Source organism: Rhinopithecus roxellana, chromosome 11, assembly GCF_007565055.1.
Source record: "Rhinopithecus roxellana isolate Shanxi Qingling chromosome 11, ASM756505v1, whole genome shotgun sequence".
In the NCBI taxonomy this organism is placed as follows: domain Eukaryota; kingdom Metazoa; phylum Chordata; class Mammalia; order Primates; family Cercopithecidae; genus Rhinopithecus; species Rhinopithecus roxellana.
Window position 1 is genome coordinate 129,400,721 of NC_044559.1, and position 15,775 is coordinate 129,416,495.

Consider the following 15,775-nt stretch of genomic DNA (forward strand, 5'->3'; position numbering starts at 1 on the left):
GCATCCCCTGGCTCCATTTTCAAAAGCACATTGCTCCAATCTCTGCTTCCTTCATCATGTCTCCTTCTCCTCCGACTCGGACTTCCCTGAGTCCCTCTTCAGAACCCTTGTGCCTTACCTCAGGCCCACCTGGATAACATAGAATAACCTCCACAATTTAAGATTTTTAATCACACCTGCAAAGTCCCTTTTGCCATATAAGGTAATCACAGTTTGTAAGAATTAGGACGTGGACATATTTAGATGATTGTTATTCAGCCTATCACAAAGACCAAAAGTAACATCCCAAACTTTAGGTACTTTGGTGGAAAAAGAAATGACCTGAGCTCTTGAAGGTGTGACCAGGATGCAGAACAATGGAAATGACTCCCTAATTACATTCATACTCTCTAACAGCAGTAAAACAAGAAAGGCATGGTGGTGGTGCATGCCTGTAGTCCCAACTATTTGGGGAGCTGAGGCTGACGGATCACTCAAGCCAAGGAGTTCAAGATCAGCCTGGGCAATAGGGTGAGACCTCCTCTCTATTTAAAAAGAAAAAGAAGGCCGGGTGCGGTGGCTCAAGCCTGTAATCCCAGCACTTTGGGAGGCCGAGATGGGCGGATCACGAGGTCAGGAGATCGAGACCATCCTGGCTAACACGGTGAAACCCCGTCTCTACTAAAAATACAAAAAACTAGCCGGGCGAGGTGGCGGTGCCTGTAGTCCCAGCTACTCGGGAGGCTGAGGCAGGAGAATGGCGTGAACCCGGGAGGCGGAGCTTGCAGTGAGCTGAGATCTGGCCACTGCACTCCAGCCTGGGTGACAGAGCGAGACTCCGTCTCAAAAAAAAAATAAAATAAAAAAATAAAAGAAAAAGAAAAAGAAAAAGAAAAGCAGTGAAACACAGTGGTAAAGAACACAGGCTGTGGGGTGAAATACACCAGGGTATTGGTTGAACCAGCTCAACCAAACACCTGGATGAACATGATCAAATTACTTAACCTCTCTGAACTTCAGTTTCCTGTTCCCCAAATGGAGATCACCATATACTCCCTTTCTGGGGTTGTTATGAGGATTAATGAGGTAATACCTATACAGCACTCTTTGTGGTATATAGTAAGCATTCAATTGATGTTACTATTATGTTATTATTATAATTATTCAATCACTGGCCACCAGCCTGGACTTGAACTCACAACTGGGTATTTTAGAGGCCTCCTTCAGTACAGATCACTGAAATTTCCAGAACTTCCTCTTCCCCTTACTTGAAATCTGATCTGTCCCTCAAGCACTTGTCTCATCCATGCTCCTTCATGCTTTCCCAGTGGGAAGATCTCTCTCTCCCTTTCCTTCTTACCTACAACAACATGTGAACCACTCGTGTAAGGCTATCACTGGTCTTGCTGCTTCCAGTCTTATTTTTATGTTTTAGCACCATATGTAGATTACAAACTGCCTGAGGGCAAAGACTGCTGTACTAGTACTTAGTGAAGAGATGTGGCCACAGTAGATAATCAATAAACTGGTTAAATAAACTCACTGCAGAGTTTTTTCCTCCCAGATCTGTGGGGAAACACAATTTCACATTTCCCATTAAAGGGGAGCTAGCTATACTCCCCTAAGATATGCTGCAACCTTGAAGTTGAGGTTCTGAAGTGAATTTAATTCTCATCTCCCTTTTCCATTATGTGCTCCACAGTTCCCTATATCCCAGGATGATGAAGACCCCTCTTTCTCCATCTGAATGCCAGGAAGTTTAAGTATCAGCAGCACGCCAAGGGAAAACAGCAAACAGACTTCTGTTTGGACATGAAATTGAACAAAGAGCTCACACCAGTCAAAGCCAGTTTGAACCAGTCTGCATGGCTCTCCTATCTGTCCGACGCCCTCTGAAGCTGGCACAAAAACACGAAGAACATCATTGACTTCAATCTTTGGCCTTCTAACCACGAAAGGACTTGTGAAGGTGAATGGTTTGCAGACGAAGGGGATATAAAAGAGACAAAACCAGGATAAAAATTAAATAAAAAGTAGCTGTCTTAAACTGTAATTGCAGTCCTCTGCTGAGCACGCTTGCAGATATATAAATGTGATTTACCATCAGCTTGCAACTACAAATCAGGTCTTGAGAAACACTTGTGCTATGAAATTGTTTAATCTCATCAAGCTCTGCTTTCACAGCAAGCCATAAATCACAAAGTCTTTGTTATCATAGACCTCCACCAGCGCCTCTCTGGCAGGCTATGGATCGTGGGTATATATAATCTTGACTGCACAAACACTGGGGTCGACGCAGGCTGAAATACTTTCATAATAGCCACTGTGCAGCTGGTGGAACACAAGCCTATGATGGATATCTCATTTCCTACAGTCGGCATCTATTTCGAGCAAATTATTACCACATAAATTTCTTGTCAACAGAAACGGCCAATTAATTAAGTTAAAAATTTACTTGTGATCACATCTACAAACCAAATAGAACTGCAAGGCAATTTTCCAGTTACTGAATATACTGCAGGTCAGTTTAATGAATAATTTTTAACTTTGTCATAAACTCAAAGACAGGCTAATATCTCCAGAAACCTGAATGGAGACCAGCTGCCGACAGATTTACACAAAATATATTTATGTGGAATTTGATTGCTGACATCTGGGGACAGAAATAAACTTTCTATAATTACAGAGGCATCTTTCCCATATATATGCATTTATTTCACCAAAAAATGCAAATCTGTCCCCAGAAAGGGTGTATTTACATTTTCAGTCAGGGCTGCAATGGGGCTGGATGGTTCTTGGAAAAATCATTGCATTAAATTCCTGTGCTAGTGTTGGGTTCATTATCATGGTGGAAGACAATAACAGGCCAAGACCTGTTTGTCACTGCCCCCCACCTTCCTACACACACAAAATCAGGATGCTTTCTCTCTTTGAGGTTGTAAGCCACTTGGCACATGTCCAATAGTAGAGGCAGCATTGGGAGGATTTAGGGGTCTGTCAGGTAAGGCAGATTGACACAGCTTCCCCTTAGGGTTATTATGCATATAAAATAGATCTACATGGAAATAAGGCCGGCAGAGGGCCCTTTTCATAATTCCTGCTCTAACCATGTCTCTTTGAACTGAAGAAAATTCATGGATGATGGGGGGGTTGGGGGAATGGCAGTTGTCTAGGCGAGTATAAAGGATGTGGATTTGAGGAACACATCAGATCTGACTGCTAACAGTGGTTTACTCAATGAGCCACCTATTGGATATAGAATTAGAGTTTTCAATAGGGCCGTTATATACCCCAAAAGTAGAGGGCACTCAAGGTTCTCCAAATAATAATCCCAGTCTATCTTTAACAATTTCACTGTTCCCTACTCTCAACCTGTCACTGCCAAATGACCAAGCTAGACTATGTAATGTTCCTACCACGTGCCTTGGCTTTTGTACTTCTATAACTTTGCTCCAACAAAGGATCTTTGAGGTCTGTTCCCATATACCTCCACTTTCCAGATTCTTATCTCCAAGATAACCTCCTTGGCTTTTCCTCAGCCTAGAAAAGACCTTTGCTCTTCAGCAAGACACTTCCTCCTACACAAAAATTGAGAGCCTGTCATTCTACCTCGAGGAGAATGAGTAGTTGTGAGTTCACAGTCACTGAAGTGTTCAAGAAGATGCCAGACAACCATTTGGTGGGCTGTTGTAATGGGGACTCAATGTATGTGGAGAGTTGGACTAAATAACTGCTAAAGCTTCTCATCCCTGGGATTATTATTTTTTAATCCTTAGTCTGTGTATCAGTAAGGCCAGAAGCAATTCTACAATGGTTGCTTGTGCCCTTGTTGGTAAGCTTCTTGAAGGCAGGGATCATTTTACTCATATTTATAGTTTTCTCAGCACACAGTCCAATACCTTTTTTTAAGGCACATTCTCTAGAAAAGTTATTGAGGGCTGATTTTATGGAGGTTTTCTCATATTTGTAGCACTCAACTTCAGGTGGCATTGATACACAACTGTACCATGATAATCAATACGAACAGTGCTGATGTGTGCTTATTATGTTTAGGGCACTTTGCTAGAATTCTGAGAATTCCAGGAGTCAAATACATTCTCTCCCAGACTAATTTTAATTAAGGAAACAAGTCACACAGTGAGCTCAAAGTATACCCCAAACAAACAGGGGCTGAGTAAATGAATGATCAATTTCCAAAATACAAAATAAGATAGAATATAAATGTTAAATCAAAGGTTTCAATAATTTTCAGTATCAGGGTAGACAATGCAAAAACGTTTGTGTTTTAGAATCTGAAGGGTACAAATAAATGATTCCATATAATTCTTCACTCTGCTACTGTGGATACCAAATCCCCTACCCCAAGCTGAACCTGCTTGCTCAAGGTCACTAAAATAGAAGATGGCAAAAAGAGAATCATACCTAGCTGTCCTCAATACCTGCCCTTGATTCTTTCCATCACATCCACCAAACCTAACACGGTTAATCCTATACAGGCTAAGGATTAAATTGCTTTTCATTTTTTCCTGGTTAATTTCATGTTTCTTGAATCAAAGTATAAATACCTCTTCTCTGGCTCAGGCCTTGGCTCTACATGTCCCTGGATTATTTCTGATGACAAAATACATTTCAAAATTTTTTCCTTGACAATGATCTTAAATGTGAAGATACTGCCCAAACATCTAATTTCACCAATAATCTACTCTGGATCCTTTCTGTCACACACGCTCCTCACAAATAAGCATTAAATGCAGAGGTTGATTGGATTCAAAGCTTGGCTCAACCCTTTCTTAGTTATGGGAATTTAGGCTGGTTACTTAATTTCTCAGTGCCTCAGTCTCCTTGTCTATAAAATGGGGTTACCTCATAGTGTCATGAGTATTACATTAGACAACACATGTAACATTTTAAAACAATGCTTATAAGAAGCATTTGTTCTGCAATCAGGAGTTCAAGACCAGCCTGGCCAACATGGTGAAACCCCGTCTCTATTAAAAATACAAAAAATTAGCTGGGCATGGTGGCGGGGACCTGTAATCCCAGCTACTCAGGAAGCTGAGGCAGGAGAATCGCTTGAACCCCGAAGGCAGAGGTTGCAGTGAGCCGAGATCGCGTCATTGCATTGCAGCCTGAGCAACAAGAGCGAAACTCCATTTCAAAAAAAAAAAAGAAGCATTTGTTATTAGTTTTTATTCCTTAGCCTGTCTATACCACTTTTGGCATAGTAAATCTCATATTCTTACCCCATGCTGTATGAACTTTATTTCTTTTCATTTGTCCTGTACTTGCCTTGTGAAACTTCAAGGAAAAATTCATAAAACAATGATGATGATGATGATGATGATGATAACAGATAACATTTTTGCCTGTATTATGTTCCAGGCACTGCTATAAACACTTTACATTCATTATCAACAGCCTTAGGAGGCAAATATTCTTATTATCTCCAAATCACAGATGTGACCTAGAAAGGTTAAGTAACTTGTCCAAGGTCATACAGCTATAACTGGTCAAACTCTAAGTTCATGCTCTTAATCACTGGAATTTAGTGTTACTGTATTTGGTCAGCAATTCCTTATCATTTTATTTCTCTCATTTATAATATTATAGGTATTACTCGTGTCCTCCATCATACTCCATTTTTCCAGAACAGTCTGAGTCAGTCATTATTCCTATCCTCAAGGACCTTGCATTTCAGACAAGGAAACAAAATAAATGTGGATATGAAAAGCATATCCACATAACAAAAACAAACTTATTCTAACCCATCCAACTCCATCATGCTTGTTTATTTCATTCTTCCTTGAAGCTTCTCTCTACCCAGCAACAATAGTTTTTGAGAGTGTATCTAATCATAGCACCAAAATACTATTTAAAGATGTTGGGCAAAGTAAAAGAATTTTTCAATAAAGTTCAATTAGCTCGTGAGTTCAAATAGGAAACACACACTACTGTCTTTCAGGAGGAGGGAAGAGGCCAGAGGAGGTTGCATAGCAGAGCTTTTGTGAAATTAGTTTCTGGATTTCTGTAAAAGAAAATGTTTTATTACAGAGACAATGAACAAGAAACGTGGGGAATTACCTATATGCTGTCTGAGTGCTACTAACAAAGGCAGGTAATAGTGTGGGTGAGACACCGCTGACTGTCAGGTTATCTTGTTGAGGGTCACTGCTGCCGGAATGTCAAGGTCAGGATAAGACAGTAGAACAAAGCAGCAGCGAGGAACGCCTGCCTCCCTGGCTGATCCACTGACGATTAGCAGCGTAGGGGACGTGAGCAATGATAATATCACAGTCTCACATGCATTGAGCACTTTATAGTTTATAAAGCACTTTCATAGTTATTATCTCATTATATTTTTAAAGAATTTCTTATGGAAAATTCAGTAATGATCAAACCTGCTGAGGAATGCTTCACTTTTCAGGGATACATTTTCATGATTTGAGAAAAGCTATCTATTTTGAGTTGGGTAACCACGTGAGCACAGATTTAGAAACTGGAATTCAATGAAGGAGACAGAAGACTCTAGGGTTAACTAGAGGTATAGTACAGCTCATCCCAGGCAGTGCCAGAAATTATACAGGGAATCCGCAAAATCCTAAAAATTCTCATTAATGCATCCAAATCTAGAAAGAAGCAAACTTTATATAGGCATTCCTCTCTTCTCCTTCTTCTGACTGAGTAATGGATTAAGTAACCACTGGGAAAAGCAAATGAAACACAGAAAACTAACAATTGGGTACACCCTCTAATGGGCATGAAAATTCCATGACGACACAGTGAATTAGAGAAATGATCCAAAGCCCAAAAGTAAACCCTAATGAGGGTTTAACAGAATATCAGATGAGAGAATTAAGTCTGGCTATTCTAATAAAGATCACATCCCTTCTCAGTTGAACTATTCTCCTCCCTACCCCATTTTCTCAAGCTACAGAATATGGACAAAACATGAAATACTTACTTCTCGAACTGCAACTTTGAGGGTAAAAGAAGCTCATATTATGAGTGGTGGGAAGATAACTCAGAAGCCATTCACACTGTATATTTCAGAGTTACTCAAACATGATCAGAGAGAAAACAAACAGCACGGCAAAAAATTCAGACCAACAACAAAACCAGGAAAAGGAGGACAGAAGCACATCATGCAAAAGACACAAAAAGGACCCAACAACTAAAGGAACACCAAAAAAAAAAAAAAAAAAAAAAATCCAAATAACTTTATGCCATAAAACAACTTAATAAGAACAAGACTTTAATAAAAGAGGGGCTCAGCTGAATACAATTTAATTGAATAAGAGTCTGCTTCTTGCATGAGAGGGTAAGCCTACTACCTCCTATCTCTTCCACTGATACAAATAAACACTGCACAAAATACAAGGATGCTGAGGACGGGGAAAAGCAAAACAAAAGCCAGTGGCTTATGGAGAAGCTACCCACCAAGAGGTGAATTTCTGGGTTTATTGTTCTTTTTTTAATGTGGCTTTTCCCCAAATGCAGGCCCCAATCACAGTCATCTGACACAGGAGTACTGTGGAAATCTAAAACTCTACTTTCTATTTCTATTTCAAATTTCTCAGCTGAAGTGCTGTGAAAAACAGCCCTTAAGGACTGGAAGGTGTGGAGGGAATCCCAGAGTGAGAGAGCTGGAGAAGGGGATACTCTAATTCTATATATGAAACTACACAAGTTCCCAGCTCATCTCTGAGCTGTGCATGTGGATGTGCGGGACATATCCAAAGCAGCTTAGCAAGGGCTCTGAGAATGGAATGAGGATTGTAAACCACCATCCAGGTTTCATACTAACTCTTGAGTGTACAGGTACAGACAGATCAAGAGGAGGATGTCAAAGGCTTTGAAAACTGAACCAAGACTGGAACCCACAAAAGGCAAGACAGAACCCATAGTCTGAAAGAAATGAGGCTAATTCTTCATAAAACAAAAAAGTAAATATTAATATTCTTCACAGGGTTGTAATATAATCCAATATTGAACCACATAATGTTCAAAATGCCCAGGATACAAGCCAAAAATTACTAAATATACAAATAAGTGTTGGTCACATTTGTGTAAAAACAAAATCCACATATATGGCTCAGATGTTGGAATTAGCAAATAAAGGCATGAAACCACCTATTATAGCTACATAGTCCGTGAGATAAAGCTGAACTTGCTTTAAATTAGTAGAAAAGTAGAAGCTCTCAGGAAAGATACAAAAGCTATAAAAAACTTAGAAATTTTAGATCTGAAAAATGCAGCATGTGAAACAAAAAATTCACTAGAGGCCAGGTGCAGTGGCTCATGCTTGTGATCCCAACACTCTGAGAGGCCAAAGTGGGAGGATCACTTGAGCCCAGGAGTTTGAGACCATTCTGGACAACAGAGCAAGACTGCATCACTGCAAAAAGAAAAAAAAAAATTAGCTGGACATAGTGGCACATGCTTGTAGACCCAGCTACTAGGGAGGTCAAGGCAGGAGGATCCTTGAGCCCAAGAGTTCAAGGCTACAGTTAGCCACAATTGCATCACTGCTCTCCAGCCTGGGTAACAGGAGATCCATTCTCAACAACAGAAAGACAGAAAGACAGACAGACAGACAAATAGAAAGAGAAAGAAAGAAAGATTGATTCACTAGGTTGTCTCAATAACAGAATGAAGATAATGGAGGAAAGATTTAGTGAACTTGAAGATACAAAACAATAAAGTATCCAACCTGGAAAATAGGGAAAAAATGATAATGAACAGAGCCTCAAGGACCTGTGGAACAATATGAAAAGATCTAACATATATGTATGTGGAGTAATATAAGGAGAAGAAGAAGAGATTGTGAAGGAAAAGTAAAGAAATACTGTGCAAAAACTCACCAAATCTACTGCAAATTGTTTTCATATATCCAAGAAGCTCAGTCAATTACAAATAGGATAAACATAAAAAACCAACACACACACAATTTAATGGATTTAAAAAGAAGACCTAAAGAAACAAAGACCAAAACAGTATGGTTCCGAACTAAAAAGCAATTTGGAAAGATGAAAGAGCAGAGGGATCACACTAAAAATCAAATTACTGACAGAGCAACAGTTTGATGTAATCACAGTGAATGCACATGAAAAATAAAATAATTAGATCATTTAAGACTCATAGGAAATAAAGACAGTAACATTTGTATGTGTACAATTAATATGACAGAAAATATATTCAAACATATACTTAAAAAAGTCCCCAAAATGAAGAAAAAAATATAGTTCAAAAGAGCTTAGCAAGTTAAAAAAATGATACAAAGAATAAGAACAATCAGATAAATCTTAATTAAGTTACTAAAATTCAAGGGAATAAAAATCTCTACACAAGCGGATGGAAGAAAAAAGAATCTACTACACGGAAGAAAAGTCAGTCTGACCTCATACTTATCCAGAATTCACATTCAATACAAAGAAACAATGAAGAAGTATTTCTCTATACATGTAAATCGTATATAGCCTAAAACTATTATACCCAACTAAAATGTCATTCAAATATAACAAGCATGGAACTTGAGAAATTCAGGACTCACGAGTCCTTTCTGAAATAGATAGAAGAAAGCCCAGCCAATTGGGGTTGGAATAAGAACTCAGGAGTGGAGAGCTATCATCCAAAGAACTTCCATTGAGCTCTGAGTTCACTTAAATATGGAGCCAATACTAAACAACTATGGAAAGCATTGTTATAGAGAAGAATGCATTTGTCATTTACAATATAATGATAACAATGTAACTAACAAAAATTGAGAGGTAGGGGAATGGTAGGGAAAGTTGTGATCTTCATCCTTCACAGCAGAAAAGCAGTGACTGATGCTGAATAAAATTGACATATATGATTTTCTAAAATACTGCTCCAATATCAAAACACATATACTCTCTTTTTCTACCATTACAGTGATTGTTGATCTAATTTTTATAAAAAGTAGGGGTGTTCCATCATTCTTTTTTTGCTCAGATACATAGCAAAGAAGCTCTCCCAAGAATAAAATATGTAACCTTTACCTTAGTGGTACTATGTTCTAACTAAACAAAATAACTAACTGACTAGAAAGAACATAGACACATTTGGGTTTTATCCAAATCAAGTTCTACTTGACTTTTCCAAGACACACACAGATGCATATAATATCCACTTTTAATGCCTGGCCATGCATTACCAGTCTACAGAAATCATTGTATTCTTATTGACCTGCTCACTTTGAAAACATCCCAGTTGGTTTTCAAATGAGTATGCACAGATTGTGCCTCAAGCCCATTATAACCAGATGATCCATATCTAATTTTATGGTAAAAACACCATTTTCACAACTCATTTATTTAATTCTTCCAATTTATATGCAGCAAGTTTAGATGGGATTAACTAAATGGAGGAAATATGGGCAAATATATTTCTCTTTCTGGTGTATTGTAAGATCTTCATAAAATACTTGTTTAATAACTTATTCCAATATTTGAAACTGGTGATCCTGAAACAGTTTAGGATATACTATGAATGACTCAGATATTATTAAGATGGAATGGTTGGGATACCTGGGATACCAAGTGATGATGACAAATACCTTCAAATATCTTCAAATGTTTAGAAATGTATATCCTGCTTTGTTTAAAAAAAATTAAATGCTGGTCTGTCTAAAAAAAGGTAGTATGTAAAAATCCATAAAAGAAAATAAAGATATTTGAAGACAATAAAACCATGACAACAATAGAAGTACTTGAATGTTTCCTATATGGCAGGTACTCTGGTATGAACTCTACATGGATCATTTGACCTCATCCTGTAATATCCCCATTACTTAGTGCCCTTTTCATTCACCTGATCTAGGGATATTGGATGGGGAGACTACCTCCACCTCCCTGCTTCTGGAGAGGGAACTACATGTCACCTCAACCCCATGCCCCGTTTCAGAACACTTCTGGACAGAATTTAGGCACCGTTACTTTATGCCCAAATGTGTATTTCTTTGGAGAGTGCCATCAGGGAACCCTGTCACACATATTGGGTACATAATAGTACAAGTTATATGGAGATACGGCAAAGTTTAGGAAAGTTACACACAAGCAATGAACAGATTAGATATCATACTATTTTAAAATAGTAATAAAGGCAACATGATTTTAACAAACTCTGAATGAAATTGTTGGTGTCTGGCGGTTACAATGATTCCTTAGTATCTATAATGTGGTATTAGTAAGTATAAAAGTCAGTTAAATATCAGTTTTTAAACTTTAAAGCCATTGGTTGTCAAGGTGTAAATACCCTAAATATTTACACAAAATTCAACAAAAGAAATCCAAGGTTGCACAGTTTTTAGATCTAACGGTACATCCTAGCCCAAAAGACTACCTCTTTCCATGAAGCCAGATAAAAAAGTTTTGGTCTAGAAAGGATACATGTGGAGATATTTACATTTGGGAACAGAGGTATCTTATATACAATCTATGTAGCACTGTCATAGAATTCCTCACTAAAAATTTTGCCCTAAGTGAGAGGATGCTCACCCCATGTATAGGTATACATGCAAGACTACAGGAAAAAAAAAATAAGTGGTTAGTCCTTGATATGGTTTGGCTCTGTGTCCCCACCTAAATCTCATCTTGAATTGTAATCCCCACATGTCGAAAGAGGGACCTGGTGGGTGGTGATTGGATCATGGTGGCAGGTTCCTCCATGCTGTTCTCGGGATAGTGAGTTCTCACCAGAGTTGATGGTTTTAGAAGTTTTTGGCAGTTCCCCCTTTGCTCTCTCCCCCTGCCATGTAAGTTGTGCCTTGCTTCTCCTTTGCCTTCCACCATGACTGTGAGTTTCCTGAGGCCTCCCCAGCCATGTGGAACTGTGAGTCAATTAAACCTCCTTTCTTTATAAATTACCCAGACTCAGGTAGCATCTTTATAGCAGTGTGAGAACAGACTAATACAGGCCTCCAGACCAGCTTTTCCAATGTATATTCTGGGGAATAGGCCTGCTCTGACAAAGGGTTCCTTGACTGAGTCTGTTTGGAAAATGCTGAGATATTATTATAGAATCTCAAAGCCCTCATGCTAATGTATCTTGTTAATGCATAAAAGGTAAACTGAATTTAATATATTTCCCAAACCTTTGTGATGTGGGAAGTCATTCATGGGTACATATAAAAACATCTGATACCACCTGGGTCACTGTTTCTCCTCAAAGACCATGGATCTCAGGTTCTATTGAAGAGCTGTAGAACTATCTAGAAACAAAGCAGCTCTTGAATGAGAACTGTGAGAGCAATGCCCCATACAAGTCCCACGTGGCACCAAGTCCATTGAGGAGGATTTAAATTTAGTTTACCGATGTGTCCATATATCAATAGATTATAACCCTCTTCCCCCAGAGAAGCCAACCTGGCCAAAAATCCAAGGTGAATGGTGGGATGGGGGTATCTCTGTGATTGTCATTCAAGATTCCTGAGACTTTTACCTTTCATGAAGTTAGGTAGGAATAATGATATGCTATCCTCCAGGAGAAGTACTGTGGAAGACCAACAATCCCTCCCTATTCCTTTATGGATCTCTTACAGTGGGATAGTGGAGAGGGATGTAGCCCATAAACATTTTAGCTTTTCTTACTGGGTGACTGCACACATAAATCAGGGCCCCTTCTTTCTCCCTGAATCAAGTTTCACTCTTTCATTCCCTAAGACTGGACTCCAATTGTGGTATACTTTGAGTCTGCTTCTCTTCCTTGGTCACAAGTATATGGAATTAATTAGCAAGAAGGCAAGTGGAAGTAATTCAGATTTTTGGAACTACATATGTAAAGATGCCAAACTATCAGTGAGACGGAGAGAGATTATAAAAGTCTTGGGGTAAAAGCAGCTTCTTATAATGGCACTTAGATCTTCCTTGTTTTTAGGTTCTGTAACAGCCACATAATCACGTATATATCTACAGCTAGGCAATGTCCAGGCCTGTTTTCTGTCACTGAACCTACATTTCTGGCCAAAATGAGATCATAGTTTCAGCTATAGGAAAATAATAAACAAGATGGATGCGACTGAAAGAGAAAATGCAGATTTAATTATTTGCCATAGGGAGTATTCCTCTGTTACCAGTCAAAGGACTGGAAAGTTGAAAAGTTTTGTTTCAACGAAAAAGCATGGATTATTTCTTTTAGCATGGAAATTTTATAAGGTAGGAATTCCTTTTTTTCAAGACATGGTCTCACTCTGCTGCCCAGGCTGCAGTGCAGTGGCATGATCTTGGCTTACTGCAACCTCCACCTCCCAGGCTCAAGGGATCCTCCCACCTCAGCCTCCCAAGTAGCTGGGATTACAGGTGCATGCCACCACACCCAGCTAATTTTTGTACTTTTTGTAGAAATGGGGTTTTGTCATGTTGCTCAGGCTGGCCTCGAACTCCTGAATTCATGCAGTTCACCCACCTTGGCCTCTCAAAGTGCTGCGATTAGAGGCATGAGTCGCCTAGTCAAGCTAGGAATTCTTGATTACATATAGATCTGTAGAAAAATTGTTCAAGAGATCACTTTAGATTTGGCCTGGGTAGCCTAGGATTTAGCATTTAGGCAAAGGACAGGGGGAAAGAGATAGCTATTCTCTGTGATTATTTCTACTGTGCACTTATCAAATCAATAAAAATAATAATTGTTATTGATGGTGGCCTTACCGCTGATTAAATGGGCCAATTTAATTGCTTCTGTGAAGTCACACAGCTCTTAAGTGTATATCATGGCGTCAGTAAAGAGCATTCAATTGCCCCCAGCTTTGTGGACAGGATGTGCATGGCATTGATTTAATTAGAGCTCTTAGATTGAAACCTGCACTCCTTCCTGAGCCCCTCTCAGCTGGAGACTTCCTCTGTTCTTTTTAAATGCTGCCCTGAGCTGGAACAAAGCAAGGTGCCCAGCAAGAAGCATTGGATTGCATCACAGAGAGGATTAAAATGCCCATTATGAGGTAAGATTCGAGTCAAAGCAGAAGGAAAAGAAGACAGGCTGTAAAAGCAAATGGGCTGCAGGCAGTAAAATATTGATTGAAAGAACTGAAAACACCATGGCATCCACACTCCTGCCCTGCTCTGCATGCCCTGAGGTCTGCCAATCTCCTGACTTCATAATCTACTCTCTCTCCACAGCTAATAATACTTCAGCCACTCTGGTCTTCCTCCTGGCTTTCCAACACAAGACACTGATTCCTGACTTGGGTCTTTACAGTTGCCTTTCCTCTAGCTGAACCCTATGCTCTATACACCAGCTCCCAGCCATCTTCATCATTTAGGTCTCAGCTCAAATGCCCTGTCTTCAGGGAAGCCTTGGTTGGCATCCTAGTGAAAATAGCTCCCCTCCCCAACTGGACACTTTCCATTGTGTTGCTCTCATGCATTTTCTTTGAGGCACCAGTCAATGTTAGAAAGTGCACGGTTTATTTCTTTACTTGTCTATTGTCTGACTAATTAAAATATTAACTCCACAAGAGTAGGGACTGTGGGCCATCTTCACTGCTGTATTGATATCCAGTGTTCAGAACAGCGTGTGCACAGAGTAGATGCTTTGTACATACGATGGGGAACAAAAAGGGGAGTGGCTTGAGAGAATGAGAAAAGGTGAGTGGCTTGAGTGAATGAGAAATTTATTAACATTCATCTCAAGATCTCTGCTTCCTGCCTATACCACATGGTATTACTAGGTAATGTTAAAAACAGGTATCGGGCCAGGCGCGGTGGCTCACACCTGTAATCCCGGCACTTTGGGAGGCCAAGGTGGCTGGATCACAAGGTCAGGAGATCGAGACCATCCTGGCCAACACAGTGAAACCCCGTCTCTATTAAAAAAAAAAATACAAAAAATTAGCTGGGCGTGGTGGCGGGCACCTGTAGTCCCAGCTACTCAGGAGGCTGAGGCAGGAGAATGGCGTGAACCCAGGAGGTGGAGCTTGCAGTGAGCCGAGATCCCGCCACTGCACTCCAGCCTGGGCAACACAGTGAGACTCTGTCTTAAAAAAAAAAAAAAAAAAAAAAAACAGGTATCAGACAATACAACATCTAGTCCTAGCCTTGTTGCTTACTAGCCATGTAATCTTGAGGAACTTAACCTCTCTGAACCTATTTCCACCTTTATAAGCAGGTTTATAAAAAGGCTTAATCTCATGGGACTGTTGGAATTTTAAAATGCATGCAAAGGGCTTAGAATAACTCAGCCACTAGTAAATGCTTAAGTAGTGTTGCTATTATTGTTGTTACTGCTATGATTAAATTTACTATATATTGTGAAAAGTATCAGGGACCAGAGAACTTTCAAATGGATGCTCTACTTTTTAAAAAAATTCCTAATTTAACACAGTTTTTTCATTCAAAACAACTTAGTGTGTACCTATAGACATCCTCTTCCATCTCAATATATCATGTAGTCAGCAAGTTCAATAACTGGGCAACCCCATCTTCTATATGGATCAGCAAATGTGCACAGTCCAGCCTCCTTTCTGGCACAGTCACTAGTGGTCTTTATAAATAATTTTGGAGAAAGCAAAGTTTCCATTGTTGAAAGCTATGGAAGAGATTCTTAATTCAAACAGTATTAGGGTGGTGGATGAGGCAAATTGGAGCATGTAAAATTTATTGGACATCATAAAAGGGAAGCAGGGATAGGGCCAGGGAGATGGGGGGTTCGATTACTGCTGAATTTCTGGCATAATAACCTGCAGCACATCACTGTGTGCCACTGGGGCTGGGAAGCACTCTCCCCGGATGATTGCTTTATGTCAGCACGGATGCTACTGGCCCATCAACTACGACCCTGGGAG

General features: G+C 39.6%; 1 protein-coding gene across 5 annotated transcripts in view; it reads right to left on the reverse strand.

The window, feature by feature from the left end:
- LRMDA (leucine rich melanocyte differentiation associated) overlaps window positions 1–15,775 on the reverse strand; it is a 1,147,456-nt gene that overhangs the window by 290,956 nt on the left and 840,725 nt on the right. The gene's annotated exons all lie outside the window — the stretch shown is intronic.